Source organism: Nymphalis io, chromosome 13, assembly GCF_905147045.1.
Source record: "Nymphalis io chromosome 13, ilAglIoxx1.1, whole genome shotgun sequence".
NCBI classification, from domain to species: domain Eukaryota; kingdom Metazoa; phylum Arthropoda; class Insecta; order Lepidoptera; family Nymphalidae; genus Nymphalis; species Nymphalis io.
Genome location: NC_065900.1, coordinates 2,942,474 through 2,951,848, shown reverse-complemented (window position 1 = coordinate 2,951,848; position 9,375 = coordinate 2,942,474). Strand labels below are relative to the sequence as shown.

The 9,375-nt window shown below is 30.9% G+C and overlaps 1 protein-coding gene across 2 annotated transcripts in view; it reads left to right on the top strand.

Moving 5' to 3' along the window:
- Nucleotides 1-654: 654 nt before the first annotated feature.
- LOC126772810 (CCR4-NOT transcription complex subunit 6) overlaps nt 655-9,375 on the top strand; it is a 206,282-nt gene continuing 197,561 nt past the window's right edge. For both annotated transcript variants that reach the window (XM_050493400.1, XM_050493399.1), the window contains exon 1: nt 655-765. The gene's annotated coding sequence lies outside the window, so the exon portion shown is untranslated. The remainder of the gene's footprint in view (nt 766-9,375) is intronic.

Here is a 9,375-nt window from a genome sequence, read left to right as displayed (position 1 = left end):
CCAAATCACACTTATTCAAATATATTAGGTATTGAAATAATAGAATTGTTAATTTTCATAAATTTTCATGCCACTTAGTTTCCAGAGTTGGGTTGATTTACAGCTTATTTTTCTTACAGTTTTTGCAGCGTATCCCTAAATCTCAAAGTTCTTTCTGTCTCGCAACGTCGTCATTATAAGTTTACAGATTAATATGAAACATTAAAACAAACCGGACAGTCTGCTGTATATCTAATGTAATTTGATTGATCATATCGTTACGGAAAAAACAAACAACTTTAATATTAGGGCGACATAGTTTTTCATTTTAATTAGAATAAATAAGTATTTATTATAATGTTAGTTTATTTATAATTAAATACTTACCGTTATTAAGAATATTAAATACGTTTTTTATTAAAAAAAAAAACATTTTATTTTAAATAGGTAACTTAATTAAAAAAAGGCATTTAAAATATATTTTCATTAATATTATTTCTTTACTGTAAGCTATATTAAAATTGTATTACTATCTTAAATGTATCGATGTAAATAAAATCATTGTTATTATAGTTATACGTTTGTCCTATAAATTTTGTCTATGGCCATAAACGCGACCCACAAAAGAGGTTCTACAATTTGCCGCTAATGTCGATTGTCGCTGCAGTCGGTAAATGGACGTTTGATGTGGTGTTTGTCAAGTTTGTGCTATTGTGTGTTTACAGTGATTTTTATCTCGTTACTATAATCCAAATTAAAGTATAAGCTTTTAAGGAGTAGATGAAGGTATGTAATTTTTATTAAAACAGTTTTCTGACGTTAATAATAATCATAAATTTGGATAGTGATTTGGCGCTTGTAGACCGTCAACTGTGCGTCGACCCATCTCTTTTATGTCAGCTGTATACAAAGATCATACGCATTTACGTTTTTATTGGCTAATTAATGAATTAAATCCTTATTTTTTTCTTGAAATAGGTCTCATATATTTGTCGGAAGCCTGTGATGACCAATAATTCATCTCAATCTCTAGGTTTACCTCCCGAACTACGGAGGTTATGGAACGCTCCCGTTGTCCATATAACTCAAGTGAAGATAATCCTTTATCACACAAAGCCTTTTTAACACCACTAATGACCCCTCGCGGTACTAAAAAGGTATCGTTTATTATATATAAATTCGTATACTTTAGTATAATAACAATCTCCTATCAGTGTTTTTGTAGATAATTATTGCTTATATCTTTGAGACATATTTATATGTTGTAGTTATTCAGCGATTAAAATGCATCAAGTTGTCTTACGACTCGTTTAATGTTGATTGTAAGCATCCAATGTGTTCACATCTAAAGTCAATGTCAGATGGTTGTCTGAACGACTTTGGCCCCAATTTCAAAACCAATGTTAGTTTGAATAAAACATCTTATAGGGTCCTATTTATTGTTAGATTATAAATTCAATTGCTATAATATATTTTCAAAACTATTTACATCTGTCCTAAAGTTTGAGTATAGGTTAGGTTTTATAACTGAAATTTATTTGTCTGATTATTAAAATGAACACTAAGAAGTAACTATTTTAAATTTAATTTAGTAATAATATTTTTTTTTATATGTAAGCAAAGTTTTTTTTTATAAAGAAAATAATCTTTGTGCCTACACTGCTAACTGTAAAGTTACTAACTAGTAACTTATATATTCTAAATAAGAAAATTCACACAAAAGGATTTTTAAATTGGTTTAGAAATAATTTCACAAATTTTAATTTATCATCGGTTAAATATAAAATTACTCTCAAAAATTCAAATTACTTCAGTAATTAATACATTTGACCCACATATCTGTTATATTTAAAAAAATATACCGATAGTAATTATATAAAATTAAATTTTCTTCCAACTGAATCGAGACACAAAACTATCGCGTCTATATTTAATAGACAAGTTATTTTTTTTTAATGTTCATACTTTTCTTTCTTTAAATATGCGCATATAAATAGGTAAGATGATAGAATTGTTCTGTTGAAAAAATGTTTTTTTTTTATCGGTGGTAATGCAAGCGGACAAGCTTAACAAAGTATTAAATTCCATGTCTAAACTATCAATAAAGTTACAAGCGAAACTTAAATATAATAAATAATTTTGATATTATTAAAAATATGGTAAACCACTAGAAATATTACTAATAGGAATGCAATTAGAATTTAACACATTGATTATTCATATTTATATTCTAATATGCCAGATACAAATTGTACTTTTCATATAACATATAGAATGTTTTAATAATAATCTTATCAGAATTAAAAACTATATATAAACTTTGAAGTACTTCACACACAATTTTTCTCTAATACACTATGTTTAGTTTAACCGGAGAGAATGTATTGCTGATAATATATCAAGGATATGTTTCTAATATTATCGTAACTAATAATACAAGTTAATTTTTTATTTGAATTCTAAGAATATTGGAATATTTGTAATCCGATTTTTTTTTTAATTTATACTTTTTTTTAATGTTTCATCCTAACTGAAGCAAAAGCTTAATAGTAAACCATACCATTATCATTGTCGATTAAACTATATATTTTATACATCATTATTTGTTATTAAATGTAAATGCGTAGAGTTATGTAAAAATAAAAATAATTCTTATTCGACGATACTGATCCTTTTTCTTATTATTTATTATAAATTATTATTTATTAACACCGAGTTTTAAATTGTTAACATTATATTTTGAAAAGTTGAGTTGATTCATCATCCCTTCATTAATAATAATAATAATATCCTGGGACATTTTTCACACACGGCCATTTGATCCCAAATTAAGCTTGTACAAAGCTTGTGCTATGGGAACCAGACAACTGATATACTACATATACTGCTTTTCTTTTTGTAAATACATAATTATATAGAAAATTACACCCAGACTCAGGACAAACAGACATGTTCATGCACACAAATGTCTGTCCTGGGTGGGAATCGAACCCACAACCTTCGGCGTGAAAAGGCAAGTAACTACCAAACCACGCCAACCGGCTCGTCAAATTTGATTACATTGTCCACTGCTGGACATAGGCCTCTCCAATGGCATGTCATGGAGCTCGATCTTCAGCTCTCAATGTCCATCCGCTGCCAGCTACTTGCGTATATTGTCACTCCAATTGTTCTCATATATTAATAAAATTTTAAAAGTGAAATTGATATGTATATTAATTTTTTCGTTGCATCGCGTAAATTCGTCTTCAATGTAAACACGTTTCACTATCGGGATAGAAAAATTTTGTACGTCGATGCAGGTTTCTGAAACCCTGTAACGGTTCCTCGCGACGAGTACACAGACCGGAAATGTTTCTAAAATTGTAATTTAACTCTGTATTGTTGGTTGTCCCTTAATTTCCACGCAACAGTTTGAGAAGATTGTATGCGTTGACTATTTAATAATTTTCTACTAAACATACAGACTGCACCACGGGTAGCACTAGTAGCTTTTTTTTATTATTTATTTAACAATATAAACAACCAAATTATAAATAAATGATAGCGCTACAAAAACCACGAAAGTTTATCTTGAGTGCCTTTCCGTGTATTGATTTAAATACAATATATGCTATAATTTTAATAATAATATTAATTGTGTGTAATAAATATCTTCAACTTATATTTAATATTCTTAATAGTTATTTCTCGTCTTGTTCTGTTTCTAAGCTGTTTATAAAGCGAGGAATCATGAAGGAGCTGATAAGGTTACTAGTTTATAAGGTTGCAGATCACGATGGCCTGGGATTAAATCCCGATCTCAATGGAGGTTCTGAGCAGAAACAAATCAAACAATTCTTTATTCAAGTATGCTTATAAGGGTACTTTTAAATCATGTTATAGTATTGAATTAAATGTTAAGCTACCACCGGTTCGGAATGTAGATTCTACCGTAAAGAACCGGCACGGTTTACTCATTAGTTACTATACTATAAAAAGTTATTAGGGTCTTCTCTCAAGATATTCTCAGTTATAACCGAAACTTTGGAAGATAGTAGTGTTTTACATCACTGTATCTCGGAAAACACGTAAATGATGATAGCCTTCCCGTAGAATGTGTATCATTCGAATTTTGCTAGTCTCCGCGGAGAACGGCCGCCGTGGCCGAAATCTGTCAGAAGGACATCATTGCATAGGTATAAATAAAATCGATTACGTTTATATTCACTGTAATACGCTTGTCGCTTAAAGTTTAACTTACAGTACTACATCTTTTGTACACCTCGAATTTTACGTAACGAAAAGAGTTGCTGTCCATTTTTAATACTATATATACAACAAAGAGCAGCGTCGAGTTGGTCCAGTTGTTGGAACACGTGAATCTTAACGGATTCTGGTTCAAACCACCTGGGGAAGCAACCACTGAGTTTTAATGGGTTATTTGTGTGTGTCGAGCGTGGTAGTGAAGAAAAACATTGCGAGGAAACTTACATGTGTCGATTGAAATTATGCCATATCTGTATCATATTACATTGGAGCATTTTTAGTTGGTGGTATGGCTTTGTGTCAGCTCGTCTAGCCTAGCTGACCCGACTCCCACTCATCAGATATTCTACTGCTATGTAGCAATATTTAATATTTTTGTGTCCCGGTCGATGTAAGGAACGGTTAATATATCTTGCAGCGCCAATCTCTATGGGCGATGGGGACCACCAGGTGGCCTATTTGTCCGTCCGCCTACATGTTTTATAAAAATAACACGGTGTTACTTGATAAGAAAAAAAGACATATCGGTTCTTTAGTTGTCTTTACTGTCAAGTAGTTTAAAGATTTTGTACAACAGAATCAGTGCCTAACAGTATTAATATGATCAATTAATGAACATCCAATATCACGAATAAAATGTATAATTTGAATCCAATTCTCGGTCTCAACCAAACGCGGCATGAATCATATCAAAAACATCTTAAAATTATATTAACGTGTGTAGTAAAATAAATACTGCCTTCCATTTCCTTCGTTATAAAATTAATTTGAAAGATTCACAAATACTAACGAATTAAGTTAAATAAAAGCTTTCAAAAACAAGCAGTTAGTCGTAACTTCGTTTGTTTTATATTTGGAGTTGATGACACAAATTTTATTTACATTATGTGAGGAAATTTATAATAATTATCGTAGGACGTCAATTATTATAATGGCGCGGTTTATTAATCGATAAAGCGGTTTCGCGTGATAGGACAGACAGATCTCTATAAATATATTAGTTGTGTTAAAATTGTATGTTTTTATAATAAGCGCTTCGCTTGCTTTTATTCAGAATTGCTAAATATCAAATTGCATAGTTCTTTCTTCAAAAATGAAGGATTTCCATACTAACTTTCACCCCCTTTATTAACTTAGAGATAATATAAAAAAAAAATTCTGTAGTAGTTTGGGCTCTGCGGTGATATGTCAGTCAGTTATTCTATTATATATATTTTGTATACAAAATTTCAATGCTTTTCTCATGTACCTCATTATAATAATATACTTAATTATAATAATACACAAAACCACAACACGTAGTTCCATTAATTTATTGCAGGCCTTGTTAATTTTAACTGTATCACTCTCATAAAATAAGTAGAACGTATTTCTTCATGGTAAGAATACATAGTTTTTAATGAAAGCAAAAATAATAACTATAGAAGGTTGCGTCAACAAAAACATTAGTATCGCGAACGATCAGTATGAAACTGGACAGTTTGTTCGACACGCGTAAATATTATAACGATTCGATTTCGCAATTAATTTACCAAAATAAAAATGAAAAATATTTTAATTCATTATTATTAGCCGCTTGTATACTTTTTAACTGTATTTTTAATTAGTCCTTTAGCTGTTAATGTATTGCGAATATTTAGAAATAGAACAAAAAAACGCTCTGACAAGATTCACTAAGGTCTCATTTAACCATATATAGTTTGGAACTCTAAAAATGTATCTAATGTCCCTAATGGTGACCATTAAAGACGGATTAGATGTAGTAAACGTAAAATCGAATGGAATAAATAACGTGCGTGGTAAAATTTCACGCAAGTGAAACTGTAAGCCAAGCCATTATAATTGTTGCCTATTTATATACATAATTATTTATCTTTAAATGTTAAACGTGTAAAGACAAATTATTTAATCTGGTCACGTATTTAAGATTTTGATTGTTGTTCTTCGGTTGAGAAATGTTTCCTTCGTTCATAAAGTAAATTATGCATGATTTGTTTTGTATATTAGTCATATTAAAATAATATATAAAGGATTCAAGTATAAAAAGATGTTTTAGTTAGCCACATAAGTGTGACCTTTTCCTAAAAAGTCATTGTTGTTTACAGTTTTTTTCAATGATTTGCAATTTTTATAATGATCAGTTTCCTAATATAAGTAAACCTATAGACATTTAAAAGAATAACTGACTAACAGATATATCAATGTACATTGACTGCCTCGTTGGTCTAGTGGCTTGATGTAAGGCCGCAGACCCGGAGGTACATTCCCAGGTCGGGCCAATAAAAAAGTTATTGGGTTTTTCTGTCAGTAAATTCTCAGTAGCAGCCCGGAGTCTGGAAGTTGGAAGTGTGTACACTCCCAATTGCCTCGGAAAGCACGTAAAGCCTTTGGCCCTGTGCCTGAACTCTTTCCGGTCGTGTCGGATTGCCGTCCCATCGGATTATGAGAGTTAGAGAATAGAGAGTGCACCTGTGTTTGCGCACACTTTTGTATAATATCTCCTGCGTTGTTGGCTAATCTCCATTGAGATTGGCCGCTGTGGCGGAAATCGGTCTGGAGGTCATTATTATATGTACAGCCCAAATTACTTTGGATAAAAATTTGGATACAAGTTCGTTTTACTCAGTAGATTAGTACTAAAGATAAGAAGGAAGATTTTCTGACAATTTAACTCCTAAGGTAGTGTGTATAAAGGGGATAAAAGTTTGTGTTAAAATCAAACTTTTGATGAAAAAAATTGGTAGGTAGCAAATCTGAATTTTGAAGCGCTAATATATAAATAACCGTTTTCGTGGTTCATTTGGTGCACAGTCATTTGGCGCACGATATGAAGATCATGTATTAAAGTACAGCTTAGATATGTAGAGGTTATTGTTCTCTTAAAACACGTTTGTTTATTATACAAGTATGCTAATACATAAAGCTTTTTACAGGATATTTCATATTCTTATACACTTAAGTTTTATTTTTATTATTTTAAAATCATATTCTTAACTGACATTTCAAATATTTTATGACGTAATCAAAGTTCATTGATATAAACAAATGTTATTCAAATAAATAAAAATAAATATTTTAATATATTATATACGTGAACATTGATATAAAGCGCAGCGCTATTTTGACGTCAAAAATTAAAAAAAAAAACAGATTGTCCTGTCAAGGAACAAACTGAAGAGATATTTAAATATATATAAAAGTATGTTTGCTTTCTGAGGCTCGGGATAAACCTAATATTTTTTATTGATATTTGTCCGACCGTGTATTTCAAATTAATAAACTGCTGGTCTGCAGGCTATATATATATGCTAGCATGCTAACGAGGCAGTCAAATTATAATATTTAATATAGTTAGATAGACACACAAACTGTACAAAAGAATATTAAAAACATAATTAATATATTAAAAAAAACATTACATACACTGAAATACATAAATATCACTTTTTTTAATTTAAAAATGGAACAAAGGTTTTTATCTATATTTGGGTTTTAATACGTATGTTAATTTTTTTGTGACGTACAATGGTGTCTTATTTCTCACGTTTGTTACACAAAATGTTTGTTTATGGATATACCTTTTCGTGGAGAGTTTCTGAATGTCATTAAGTATGTCAGTGAAACTTGATATACTAACTTAGGGTAACTTTGACATATCTGAGTTTAGTCGGTAATCGAAGTTAGATACAATAAGATCGAGCTGGAGCTTCTGATAAATTATAAACTTACGCTGATTGATAAACTAAGTTGAGCCGACTAACTAGCTTCAGACCGTAACGTGTTGATATTAATATGAAGTTGTTTCAAAAGTAAATAATAAGCCATAGCGGTGTGGTTATTGTTTTTATACAATTCTTTCATAGTGTGTAATCAGACGGTTCTTGGTAAATTTTTCATTTTGCACTTTCAATCAATCATTTGGCAGAGAAATTCATGAATCGTGTATAATATACAAATGAATTTATTTCGAGTGTATTTTACACTTTACTGGTGGTAGGGCTTTGTGTAAGCTCGTCTGGGTAGGTACCACCCACTCATCAGATATTCTACCGCAAAACAGCAATACTTGATATTGTTGTGTTCCGGTTTGAAGGGTGAGTGAGCCAGTGTAATTACAGGCACAAGGGACATAAAATCTTAGTTCCCAAGGTTGGTGGCGCATTGGCTATAAGCGATGGTTGACATTTCTTACAATGCCAATGTCTAAGGGCGTTTGGTGACCACTTACCATCAGGTGGCCCATATGCTCGTCCACCTTCCTATTCTATAAAAAAAAATGTGTCTAATATACTTAACCTAAGGTTTTAATTTTTCGCGGCACCTCACATTTGGTGTGTTTTAAATTTGTCAACTTTGAACCTAGTAAGCATCTCATCTCTCTTAGCACATCACAGTCGTTTTTTATTAACCAACCAACCAACGCCCATAGATAATGGCATTGTAAGAAATGTTAACCATCGCTTACATCACCAATGCGACACCAACCTTGGAAACTAAGACGTTATGTCCCTAGTGCTTATAAATACACTGTCTCACTCACCCTTCAAACCAGAACACAACAATACCAAGTACTGCTTTTTTGCGGTAGAATATCTGATGAGTGGAGGTACGTACCCAGACGAGCTTGCACAAAGCTCTACCACCAGTAATCAAATATGTAAGTCAGTAAGGAGTAAACGTTACGCAAGTCTATCATTGATAGACAATACAATAGATATATAGTGTGGTCCTTAGCAAAAACTAGAAAAGGCTGTCTAGTTCTCCATTAAAATGCTTAAGAAAAATCGTTTCAAACAATATTTTGTAGATATTTATTCTTAAGTAATTATTTACAAATCTCATGATATTCTAATCTCCATGTTTATTCAAAAACACCAATAAAAAAATTATTTCGTCGCATCAAAATAATCAGTACAAAACAACGAAGTACTTTAATTATTATATATTTATGAAACGATTATATATAACAACGTACGCGTAAATAATATTAACATACGGCTTTATTATATTTTAATACCGGCTAATTTTTTGCAGTCGTCTAGCTTTGTTTTACTTTTATATTTACTTTGACTTAAATAAGAAGATGGTTGTCAGCCATTTATTATGAAATGATAAATTTAAGAACTAAAGTATTTTGAAAATAGAAGT